The 13,280-nt window shown below is 37.9% G+C and overlaps 1 protein-coding gene across 12 annotated transcripts in view; it reads right to left on the reverse strand.

Annotated features, from left to right (window-relative positions):
• The window catches only part of MAGI2 (membrane associated guanylate kinase, WW and PDZ domain containing 2), a 770,074-nt gene that overhangs the window by 531,548 nt on the left and 225,246 nt on the right, over nucleotides 1-13,280 (reverse strand). The window lies entirely within an intron of this gene.

Raw genomic sequence — 13,280 nt, forward strand, 5'->3', positions numbered from 1 at the left:
TGATCGGCTGCAGAGAGTAAAGGTCCTGCAGCTCTTGCTCTTCTCGCTCTAATATAGAGAACATGCCCAGTGATGCAGATGCTTTCTGGCAGCCTGTGAAAATGCCAGCTCGAGAACAACAGCTGTAGCCTGCCCACTGACATAAACCTGAATCATTCAACTTATGACATAAGTAAGTTTAGGAACCTACACAGATTTCTGACCCTCAAAAGTGCATTTTTTATTTACAGCCTTTTGCTTCAAACACAGCCATTTACTTCACCATGTGTTAACGAATGCACTAAAACCTCTTAAGCACTTCATAAAAAGAGTCACCTGATATTTTTGGCAAATTGCGTATTCCAAACTGGAGTATAAAAATGTATATTTACAAGAGGAGACACCTACAGCCTTGTATTTGTTACAAACAGATTCAAAAGCAAAAGTTTGTAACAGAGATAAAACCTGCACATGTTGCAGAGGAAAAAACTTACCAGCTTCCAAGCACAAGCGAAACATATGATTTTTTTCTTAATATCTGAGTATATACTGTAACATTAGCAAAGTCTATTTTAAAGAGGAGTCAGATGAACTACAGACAGCACATATATAATTGACAAATTTTCTTCTTCGAAAGTCATTCTGTTTTCTGAGCTAAGTGACGTTTTTAAATTCTTTGGGTATAAGCTACCTTTTTTTTAATCTGGCATAATAATGAATTTTACATCCTGGAAAGTGTAAAAAATAAAATAGTTTGAGAGTCCTGAAGAGCAGATGCAATATTTTTAATTCAGCCTTCCAACTGTCATGGTTTTCTCCCCTAAAAAGCTTTGTTGTTTTACCTGATGCTTGTCAAAAGCATACTTGACTCCAGATGTGCTTTCCAGGTATTTATAATAGCTGAGTTTTGAGCAGCTGACTGTTTTAAAGTACAAGCAGAACAAAATCTTGAGTGTGCTAGTATAGGGCCATAAGACTTTTTGCAAGAAACTATAGTGATTCGCAAGTATGTAAACCAGCCTTGATTTAGCAGCAGTGAATTAGATCTTGTGTTACAGACCATATAAATCAAGAATAACACGAGTAATACTAATACGACTACGTCCTCCAAAAGGCTGAAATAAGAGACAGAAAGTATTATCATCTGGTTTACTTGGGAGGGAAAAAAGAAACTTAGTGATATTGTCAATAAGTTCATAGAAAAAGAAGCAATCAGAGAGAAACTGTTTGTCCGGGCAGTAACAATACTCCACTATTTAGTGGTCCCATCCAACCCAGTTAGACAAGTGACTGACTTGGCTTCTATAAAATTCAACCTTATTTTCTCTTTTCGCAGAACATTGAAAACCATTGAGATGTTGAAAAATTCCTGACATGAACCTAACCCCCTGGTTTTCTATTATTCCCAGCCAGCCCACAGTGGAGGACCTTGGAACGATGCTCAGGGACCGCCAGTGCCTGCTGCACCGTACCACTAACCCCACTGCAGCTGCACAGCGGCTCACGAGGAGCAGCTCAGAGAGAAGGAGCTCATGAAGGCCACATCCTGCTCACCCTGCATGGCAGCAAAAGGAAGAGCCCTCGAGCCTCAGAGGTATTATACAGCACAAGCTTTAGAAACCCAACGCAGAGACCATAATTTGAAGTGTTCTCTGGCCGCTGCCACCGGAGGAGGCTGACAACTGCGCGACGGAGCATGCACTGGCTTGCAGTCATGAAGGGCTTTTTTTTTTTTCTTTTTCCTGGCTTGAGGCCTATACTCTGTTTCAGTTTCATTTCACTCCAATGAATCCCATTGCTTTGCTAGCTGGGAAATACAGGACGTGAATTAAATACTTCCAGTAATGACCTCTTGCATAATGGATGACTGGTTTAGGTACAGCTACCAATCATGACGGCAAACTCATAACCATGACTGAATTTGATTCCAGAGATTATAAAATTAGATACACTTGGATGAACTAAAAAATGCTCTGTTTGCATGTTATACTTCTGAATTTAATGAGCAAAGTATATCTTTTTACAGTGTTTTAATGTATTTCTGTCAAGTTTCCTTCCCTTTATAAAATCTAGTAGCAGAGTCCAATCAGAAAAGAAATACAATAAAGAACACACATACAAAAGGGTATTGAATAGTTTGTAGTTCATTAAAAGATTCAAAACTGAAGACGATAATTGCCATTTCCAAGAAAATGACAGGGATAAAGGTTTATAATTTTCTCTAGCCCTAAATATTGTTAACTGGTTTTTTGTAACTTCCTATTTGGTAACCCACTGATGCTGCAGCTGGAAAACTCTTGTATTTTATTTTTCAGTGAAGGACTACTTGTAAACATGAATATCCCTCTTGTTGTTCCCACAGTGTTAGCTCTAAATAATTTATTTCTTACCCTTAACACAATTTTTATGGTTATAACTTCTCAACAAACTTTTTTGAGTATTCACCCATTAGTATTTTCTCATCTTGTATCATAATCTTTCAGTGAATTGACTTCCCAAAACCTGGTGTGGCAAATTACTTGGTTTTTTACAGTATAATCAATTGCATCTCAGCCAAGGATAATTTGCCTTAGATCTTTTATTTGCTGGGATTAAAATTTAAATTATTTCAGTTTCTCTGGGTTCTATAAATACTCCTGCTTAGAAATATCTATGAGCAAGCAAGACTCTTACATCTAGATTTGCATCTGTACATGACCTGTGTCTGAGGAAAATAAAGGAAATATCTTAGGATCTGTACCCTGTGAAAGCAGACAAGCTCATAAACTTTTAGTATAAACTACCTCCCCTCTTTTACTGCCCTACTTGCATCAATCTGTGTCTCCTCTTATTTTGAATAAGCTCCCACTTCTGACTGCCAAATGCCTTGGCTGAACAGGCTTTCACCAGCTTCAGTAGGACTATTCTGCTGGAGAGTCTCAACCCAAATATTTACTCACATGCTACCTGGAGCTTTATATTGATTCTATGGTATGCCTCCATGGACATCTGACAATAGCTCAAGTTTCTTCTGCACCTCTTCAGTAGAAGACATGCAATTTGGTGCACGTTACACTAACTTATCTTCATCATTCACGGATGTTCTAACTGACCTTTCAATCAGTAGCCTAAATGATGGCCTGAATTCTTTAAACCAGATATCAGGAATATCTGATTTATTAGTTCTCTACTGATGAGATTAAAAACTCTTTTGCCCATGAAAGTGGCTGCAAAAATTTTTTTTGTGACTCTCTGCAATATATCAAGAAAATTATAGCCATCATAAATAAAAAGCTGTATACATGGTTTAATTGCTCATTTCTGAGTATTTTTTTAAATGGTCCAGTAAGAATTCAGAACACCTGAAATTATCATATACAACCCCTCTCAGTCATCGCCATCAGTTCAGTGACACCATGACCACTTACCTATAAAAATCTCTATGATTTTTTCATTCTAGCATATACGACCTAACCTGAGGTGACCTATAATTCCCCTCCTCCAGTCCTGTTCTCCAGACCCGCACAGCTCTAGGCTGGTGTATGCACAAAAATCAGCAATGCAAGCTTGAGCAGCAGTGAGGGACTCGCACTACCCAGCTGTGAGAGAGCCTGTGTCAGCCAGGGCTCCAAAACACTTCTGCCAACGCACACTTCTCACTGTGCACTCCCTAAAACAATTGAAAAGTTGTTAAACATAAAAAAATATTAACTGCCACATCCCCTCTTCTCTCAAAGTTTCTCTCCCCAGATGGTCCTCTCAGGAGAAGAGCACCACACTTTTTTTTCCACAAGTCCAGTGATATTTTACTGTAATAAATTTCAAAAAAATATCTTTAAGAAAGCATTCATTAAAGAGGAATTGATGATTACCATCACTCATATGAATTGCTAGTGTTTGTAGTACAAACAATACTTTTAAAACAAATGAAGTATGTCTTATCTTAGTATGTGATTAATAAAGATGTCATGCATTTAACATTTCTGAACCAGTATGAGATGATTTGCTTTAATAGTTTCTTTAACTGGCAAAGGTAACCAAAAAAATCACTTTTAAGAGAGAATATGAAAATTCCAGGTAATACCAAAACTCTCAGCTGGATTTTATAAGGATTTGTTATTAAAATATAGCCTGCAGCTAAACCTATTATTTAAGGGAAGTTATTCTCAACAAACCTATCTGGTGCTCAGAGGAGTATAAAGATGAATGTTGGCATTTCACTAATGATATATTGGACATACTCAACCCTGAAAGTTCCTTCAGGTTTCCATGTAAAATATGTAATCACTGTAACAGTAGTCTGAAAACAGTACAACAAAACTTTAGTAAATTATAAGAAGCATGCATTACATTCCAGTCATCAGCTGAAGAGGACACATTTTATTTTTAAAGCCTTTCTATCTCTAGATTAAACTCTGTGGGTTGTCTTTGAACTTCTGCCTGCCTTCTACCAGTACCCTCAGCCAAGTCTGCCATCAGACTTATCTGCAAAGTCTCAACCCATCAGGGTTGAGCTATCAGCACTGTGGAACATGTGGTAAGATAAAGTGTGACAGAGAACCGACAGGGAATTATGCAAGAAAATTAGACTCCTTAGGAAGAAAATTAATTTCTTTCATACTTGGGACTACTCCAATAAATTATATTTCATGATCCTTTACTGGAGATCTAAACAAATTTCAAGAGTAAAGGCTTTGGAAAAACGTACATCTTGGAGTTCTTATATGTGCCATATATGATGAGAAACATCCTAAGATTTAGTTTATTGATGGGGAAATGGCCTTCTCTTTTATAGCCTACTATTTTGTAGTCTTTCTTTTCTCTTTGTGTGTGGATTATATCACTAACCTTTTTTCTTATTCATCTTTTGTATTATATATCATATACATGTATATTGTATTATCACACACTGACACTTCCATCCTTAGACATATCCTTTGATTTCTCCCTCCTAGCATTTTAAATTCAAAGTTTTAAAATACAGGAGTGTAGGGCTTACAGGATAAATTACATAGGGATGGGACTATATACAAACTATATACTGTATTAAAACCCAACAAAATCTAGCCACACAATGAATAACTTTCTCCACGATGAGCATTCATATTTGGATGTATGTCTGCGCACAAATATGTAGTTCCCCAATCTCTGTGGGTGATATGTTTCACCTGCTCTCCTCAGACCAGGAGACAGGCTGAGGTTTGCACACTCTGATCTTCACAATGGAGAAAGTTTCCACTTTCTCTGTTGCTGGGAATGGAGGAATCCTCACTGCCTAAGGACAGCCTGGGTTCAATTCACCACTGTGTTACACCTGCCCCTGTGGTACCTTCTACTGGGGCAGTGTGAGTAAGGACTAGATCAACAGGACACCCTGCAGTGGCAACAAGATGAGACCAGCAACACCGGAGGTAAACTGATCCTTGGAATACTGTGAAAGCATACCATGCCCTAGATTCATTTCCTTAGTTTTGTGGCTAACCTTAAGCCTCTCTTTGAAATATGAGACCCAAGTGTGCACTGTGCCACAAGTAAAAATGTGGTTTGTAATGATAGGGGGAGACTGTGTCAGCAGGAGAGTCAGCCAAGCCAAACACATCTGCATTTTGTGCCTTATCTCAGATTACTGAATTTCAGCTCTTATTACAATAGCAGATCTCCAGTCCTCGTGGCTACAGAAACAGCCTTCCGTTGTGTAGCTAGTTGCAGCATCTTCCAGAGCCTGCTGCAGCATGCAGCATTGACTTTGAGATAGGCACTCCCAATTTAACCTCAAAACCCTGCCATTTAACTAGTACACCCATTTTGTAGCTTTGCTATTTAGAGGTACTTTGTTTTGCTCTCTTCAGTTAATTGACCACCCAGCACAGTTCTTGACTGGAGTTTCTGTGAAATATCATGATTTAACTGGTTGGTAAAAAAAAAGTCAAGCTGTACTTCATGTAACAGAGAGAAACAGTTTGGGGCACTTTGCTTTCGGAATACTTACGTTTTATTCAGTGTTCTAGTTAGTAGGTGCATAAACAAAGTAAAAATGATGCTCAAATATTGCTGCTGCTGCTTCTCTGCAAAGCCTGTCTGGAAATGAACTGCCTTTTACTCTAGTTTTGAAATTCACTACAGCTAATTATGAAACAGCTGTTTGTAGGTGCCTCCAGTATATCATTGATTTGACTGATAACTTACACATAAACATTAATGATTGCTACTGAGATATTTAAAAGACTGTGATTGTTCCTACAAGACTTACTACATGGGAAATAATTACCTTTACAGCTGTTTTTGACAAACACTGAATTGTAAGGGATTATACATTTACTTACAAAGTGAGAATGTCAAAAATGACACTCAGCCTGCGCAGTCATATAGAGCCCAGCAATATCTGCAAGGATAGGCTTCTCCTCTAGAAATCTGAACATATTTACAGAAGTCTTACTTCAAATACTACCTGGCATTCAGATGCTCCTACTCAGAAATCTCCTTTTATTTGGTCAAAGGGTACCACAACAGAGCTTAAAACTTGTTAAGGCCAATGTTTGTTATGTGACCTAACTCCCAGATACAGCTTCCAAAGAAGATGATAGAAAGGTCCCAACTGACTTCAACAAGAACAGTTGGAAAAGGGAAATGAAACATCTTATTGGTATTCTTCTAAAGACAAAACCTCTTTGAAAATTGATGGCACATAAAGATGAAAACTCATAGAATAAGTTTAACCTGAGATTGACTGTAGCATACTAAAAACATTTGAACAGAACTAATAAGGCTGGTTTTAGCTTCAGAAAAACATTTATATTGTTATTAGGGCTGGATATATTGCCAGGAAACTGTTTTGAATTCTAGGAAAATCCACATTAGCCACAAATGTCCAATAGAGAAGTTAAAAAAAGGGAGGGGAGTCATAAAGATGTAAGAATTTTATTTATTAATCAAACTTCAGCAGAATATTTTTTTGTGTATACACTTGGGAAAAAACCCCATGCTTCCTTCTGTGTGCTGCTTACTGACATGCTCATTAGAAAAAAACACACCTACAAATTGACTTCTCTCAAAAAGCTCAAATGCAGCGTTAAGCTCTGATACATAATAATGGTAATAATGTGGGGCTCCTTCATTCTGGCTGGGTACAAATTATGCCTCACTGCATCAGTTTAATTCTCTGTGCTGTAAGGGTGAGTCACCTAACACTGAAACCCTGCAACCTCTCTTGGGGTCATCTGGTGGAGCAGCAACTTTAACACCCGGAACACCTGCAAGAAGGGCACGTTCAGACAGTATTCCTCAGGAACCAACCACACACGTCTTACTTGTACCCAAAGCCACTCCTGCTCTCCACATCCAGTGCCTCTACAGCCCTCTCTGTGCTCCCCTCCGGGCTGCCTGCTCCTAAAAGCCTGTGCTGAGAGCTACATAGATAGATTGCTGCTCTTCAGGAAGAATCTGTTACAAGTTTTATTATTCATGCAAAAGAAGAACTTACAAGAATATGTTCAAAATTGCCTTACTGTGGACAAATATTCTCCTGTCCTTGCTTTGCAATGGGTAAAGCCAACTCCTCTTAAAAGTAGACTGCAATCACTCCTCACCTTTAATGGAAAAGTTACTGTTCTGTTTAATACTCTTTTTCTATGAATACAGCAATATGACTGTTCATCTACTAGGGACACAAATGTTCTTTTTCTCTAATACTCTTTTATCTTCTTTGTGGAAGACAACTGTGATGGAAGTTTGAGGTTTGACATGTATTTGAATAAAATATGAAAGACTGGATCGGAATAGTGGCATAGCTTTACCAGACTTGATTTGAAAGGTATTTTACTTAACTCATAGCTGCACATTTTTAATTGCTTGAGATAGAGACTTATTTTCCTTATTTCTGGAAATAATATTGCCATATTAATAGGCTGTGAATTGTGTGCTGACATTTTGTAAAAAGAGAAAGATTAATCTGGGTAAAAAAATCCCACTACACACAATTTATGAGGGAAGCAAGCTCACAGAGGCTACCATTGTATGACTTCTAATAATAGTTACAAAATATGATTTAGGTTGGTATCTGTATCATGGGAGCCAAGTTTTTTAAAGTCTTTGCAGTATCTCAGTCTGAACCCATAATGTACCGTGAAAAATCACTACCATAATAAATTACTTCCTGGCTTTCTAATAGCTTGTTGCATAAATAGCAGAACACCATTTTGCGGACTTTATACTCGTGAAACTTATCAGGTGCAAGCTCAACTTGCAATAGATAAACTCAACTTTGAAAGCAGAGTTCACAACATTATTACTAATCTCCAAGACTGAATTGCATACATACTATCAAATGCATATCTTTCACCCAAAAAACTATTTTCCTGAATCAAGTGTCATGGCATTTCTATCAAGTCAAAGCAAGAGTAAAACACTGAGACAAAATAAAGTGGGAGGTGCTTTACAGCTAGTTTTCAGTAATGGGAAATTAAGACAACACAAAACATGCAAATAAGCCTGAGGTCGAGAAGGTGTCCTCCATCCTTATACACCACTCAATACTCAGCACCATTAAGTGACATGGTCCTCTCTGTTTCATTTCTGTGTGATGTTCCTTTCAGCTTGAAGTCCATAGTGATACCATCTTGCAGCTATCACACAAGTTAACCAGGGTTGTGCCCAGTCAGTAACTGAACAGCAAATTTCTCAGCACATGAAACCAAAATGAAAGCCATGCTGGAAACTGAGCAAGTGACACTCCTTTCTAAGCCAAGTGCGGGCGAGTGCCTCAGCATGTTGAGGCCACAGGACCAGTGGATGCACTATTTAGTCCTTGTAGGATAGTGTTGAAGTGGTGATACATGATACATGCTAAGAAACCTGTATTTCAGTCAAGACAGAAGAGCAGATGAAATCTGTGGAGTGTGTGGGATTCTCTGGAACGAAAGCAGCAGTACTAATTAAACAGGTCGTTATTAGGCTTAAAACAAATCAGTCAAGAATTAACTAGACTAGCAGTGGACATAACATTTAGAGCTTTACAAGAAGACTGCACTGTTAATCCCATTGAAAGTGTAGCAGACATATTTCTAAGGCTACATATTATTCAGGTTTTCATTTTGCGCTGGCTTGGAATTAGGGCCTTTAACCAAAATGTTTTCTTTCCCTGCCTGGGGGGGTCCATTCTCTCTTAAGGCATCCAAGACAGTTAAATATTATATAGGTGATTGTCATTAAAAAGAATTCTGATAAAATGTATGTAAAAAGTTGGAAATAGTACACAATTTCACTATAAAACTGATTTTTAAAAAAGCTAGATATAGCTAGAAAAATCTATAGCAAAATAAGCATTTACTGTTTAAAATGACTGCATAACAAGGCATAAGTAATCCTATTTTATTTCTTGAAGACATCTAAAACTTCATCATTCTTTTTTTGTGCAGTCTTATAAAACAATTAATACTCTCACAAGAATAATTAATACTAAGAATTAAAAGACCAGCATAAAGAATAAATTTTAGTTTGGGAAAGAAAAGTGAAGGTACAAATAAGCCGAGGGGTTTGCTTGGTTTTGACATAAGGTTGAAAAAAGTACTAATTTGTCAGTGAGGCATCTTTTATTGTGACAAACTTATTAGCTATTGTAGCACAACAGCATGACAGATAGTATCTGTTACCTTAATATAAAACCCATTCAAAGTATTTTCTGGTACCATCCATCACACTAGGCAAGCTTTGAAGATGTACAGTAAAAGTACAATCAAAGCAGTGTAAATTTTGGTAAAAGATTGGGTCATGCTTCAATATGAAAAATTAAAATGAAGTCGTTGAGGCCTCAATAGCCCTTTTGCATCATCATGCATCGGGTTTGCTACAGAACATCTCTAGAACAACTTTGACATTTTGCCCTATGTATGCGTTAATTAAATCCAGCAGTATTTGTCATAAAATCACCCAGCTACAGGTACCAGGACATTTCAGATCAGAGGAACTATTGCTCCGTGTCAAGCTCTGGGCCGCTATGCTTAGTAGTCTGTCTCTGGCAAGCATTTTGCCAAGGCAAAGGAAGAACCAAAGTGCCCATCAGAGCCTGGGTGCTCTGGCTGCTGCAATGTGGCAGGGCAGTCATCCTCTCTAAATCTGCTTCTGAATCACTCTCACTGAGGTTACAATTCCTACAGTCCCTCTTTTTTCAACATATAAAAAGGAAAATCTTCCTACATATTTCAGAAAGAAGCTAGCAGGATAAAATTCAAACAAACAAATAACTCAACACCAAATACAACAGAGAGATTTGTAGATAACCAAGCAAATTATTTCCACGTACTTACTGCTGACAGTGTTTTCTATGCAGTGACAATACCGTTCTCCACTTCTAGGCAGGGACACAGACTGCATGAACTCATGTCTCTCTATCAGTCAACAACAGCAGATCCCCAGCACGCAAAGACAAGGTAGTTTCAAATTAGCTTGTTCTCAAAAAGCTACAAAAATAGGTTTGATTTTTTAAATCAAAAAATGAAAGTCTTTGAAATGTCACTCAATAAGCACTTTCAAATAAATTACTGTATGTTGCTAAGCCCGGCCAATAAAGCAATGTCTTTAGGCAATCAAATGTACCTTTTGTGTAGTATGGTACTTTAGCATGAAAGACAGCACTTGGTCTTGGAGCACTGAAACAGCTGCTCAGTGCATGAATAAGCTGTTATATTCTGGGACAGTCTCAGTTGGTTAGCTGAGTCCCCTTGTGTTGATTTAATTAGCACTGCTGGAAAATGTAAATGACCGAAAGAGACACTGTGCATTGTGCAAAATTACATTGTGCAAAATATGTGTGCTTACATAATGTGTTTCAACACAGAAATAAAATGCTCCTGTTCCCAGGAGCTCTAGGCAGGCAGATGGTGGGTACTCCAGCAAGATCATGCACTTCGCCTGCAGAGAAGCGATGCCCTCAACCTCTGGGGAAGAGACTGCTGCTGCACTTCTGTAATACCCCAGTCTGCTGATCCACAGAACAAAATGTAGGATTACAGCTGGACTAAAATTGCTCACTCTGCATCCCCAGAAGCAGGAAGGTGTCACAACATGGGACAAAAATGAGATGACAGAGTTGTAGGCTTACTTTGTTACCCTTCAGGCACATTGTCCCCATGGCTATGATCTACTGGACTGAAATCAATACAGTCTGGAGTTCAGAAGTATGCTTAGTTGTTTCATACAGAATTTATTACATTTTCACAGTTGTTACTTAATTAAAGGAGAAAACTAGTGGGCTAAAATCATGGGACAATAAAGAATTTGGCAAGCCACTGAGGTGTGGATTAATAGCTACACATTTCCAGCTTTATCTGTGCATGTTAAGGTCAGTATCAGTGTGCATATGGTACAAAGCCATTAAAAGAAGTGCCTCAGATATGAATATTGTCAAGAAGGATGTGCCTGTAAATTCACCTGCCTTTCTCTGTTGAGATTTTGATGCACACCTCATAAAATATTAGATCTGTACTTCCCCAGTGCCATTTCCTTCTTCTAGTGCTACAGACTCACTATACTATAAGTAAGCTTTACACCACATAAGAAATGCCATCAAAGTATTTGCCTGTTTTTTAGTTTGGGGTTTTTTTTTCCTTACAGCTTGACAGTATTAAACTAGCATGCAGAGATAATGGACAAATTTATGGTTTTAAATCAGGAAGCTAGTAAAAATTTTCTGTTTCTGTAAGACTGCAATAAAAAAAGGAAATTAAAACAATAAAGGGCCAGATTCTTGGATACTTATGCAGCTATAATGAAGAAAAACTTTTGTTCATCTCATGGATTATCTTCTACACACATAAAGACTGAAAAGAAACAGAAGAACTTCAGCAGTTGGCTTTAATTATTTTACCTATACCCATTTTGAAACACTACACTGAGGCCTTCTGGGACACATACTGGTAGACTTGGGCCTCATATGTAGAGCAATGCTAGTGTGTGAGTGGGGTCATGTCACTCATCCTATACTAATAACCTCAAATAATGCTTATGCCAGCATAGGTCTGCATACAGATTTTGGGGTATAAGATGTCAGAGCAGAGAAAATAGATATGTACCCAGAGGGTTATGTTTAGGGACTCTGCAAGTCTCTCTGTTCCTTTAGGATAGATGAAGAAGGATGATAACACAGGAAGAAACAAGGACTTTTCTATGCATATTTCATGCAATAAATAAAACATATAATTCACTGCACTTTAGGAAAGAGCTTTTTTGTTTCACGAGTCCCTCCAGGCTAAAATGTGCTAAGCATTCTATTTGAATGTTGAGGTTGCTTTCTGAAGGCTCCTTGAGCAGCCAGGTGATCCCCCAAAATCATAAGTTAGTTTACATGACAGAAGAACTGAAAGACTGCATCAGACTTACTCTATTTGAAGTTCCTGGAAACTGCATGGATATCTGAAAAGATGATGTGGCTTGGAGATCAATATTAATAGACAGCATGTCCTACCTATTGACCTTTCATATATTAGCAGTTCTGATAAGAAGTTAGTTATGTTTGGCCTGAAACATGTTGGACATGAAGAATCCTGCATAAAAATTTGCATTGACACTAGTACTAATTAGCTTGGTGAGCTAGCTTGAGTAATTTAAATCTTTGAGACTTCAGATCACAAAAATCCAATCCACTGCTAAAGGGCATGAAATGTATAAAGAGACCCTGTCTAAAACTGCTTTCTTTTTCTTCTTTTTGCTCTTTAACCTTTCTCTACTTCTCAGTATCTTTCCTTTTACCATGAATGCCGGTTTCCTTCTAGACTTTCCTTCTACCCTTTTTCTTCCCCTGTTACACTATCATCTTGCCTTTCCCATCTCTCCTCTCTTTTTTTGATGCTCTCGATACCTGTTTACTTTCTAGCGTGATAACTGAAATGTGCCGTAAGGTGGTGAGTGCTGGAGTAAGCACCAGGCATACCAGTCACACTGAGTCCACCCCAGAGGAAGAGATATCTGAAGGGCCAAAGCTCTTGATGTCCCAAACAAGGAAGCATATACAAGTATTAGATGGGTTTGTATGTATCTGCATGAATCTAATGCACCTACCTCATTATACTTATTTCGTGCAATAATTGTCAGAGCCAAGGAAATACCTTATAAAACAGGAGAGATCTACATATGTCTGTATCAGTATCGTACAGGCAGACAAGCCTAAAGACTTCCAGACTATAATATTGAAGGGGAAAAAATGCTTTTGCTTACAATTAAAGAACATAATATACAAAATAGCATTTAGAGCCCCCGTTAATAATCAAATATTTTTGCAGAAAAATCTAAAGCAAGTTGCAATAGCGTTGGCGTGTCAGTTTAACTCAAAA

This window comes from Harpia harpyja, chromosome 6 (genome assembly GCF_026419915.1).
Source record: "Harpia harpyja isolate bHarHar1 chromosome 6, bHarHar1 primary haplotype, whole genome shotgun sequence".
In the NCBI taxonomy this organism is placed as follows: Eukaryota; Metazoa; Chordata; class Aves; order Accipitriformes; family Accipitridae; genus Harpia; species Harpia harpyja.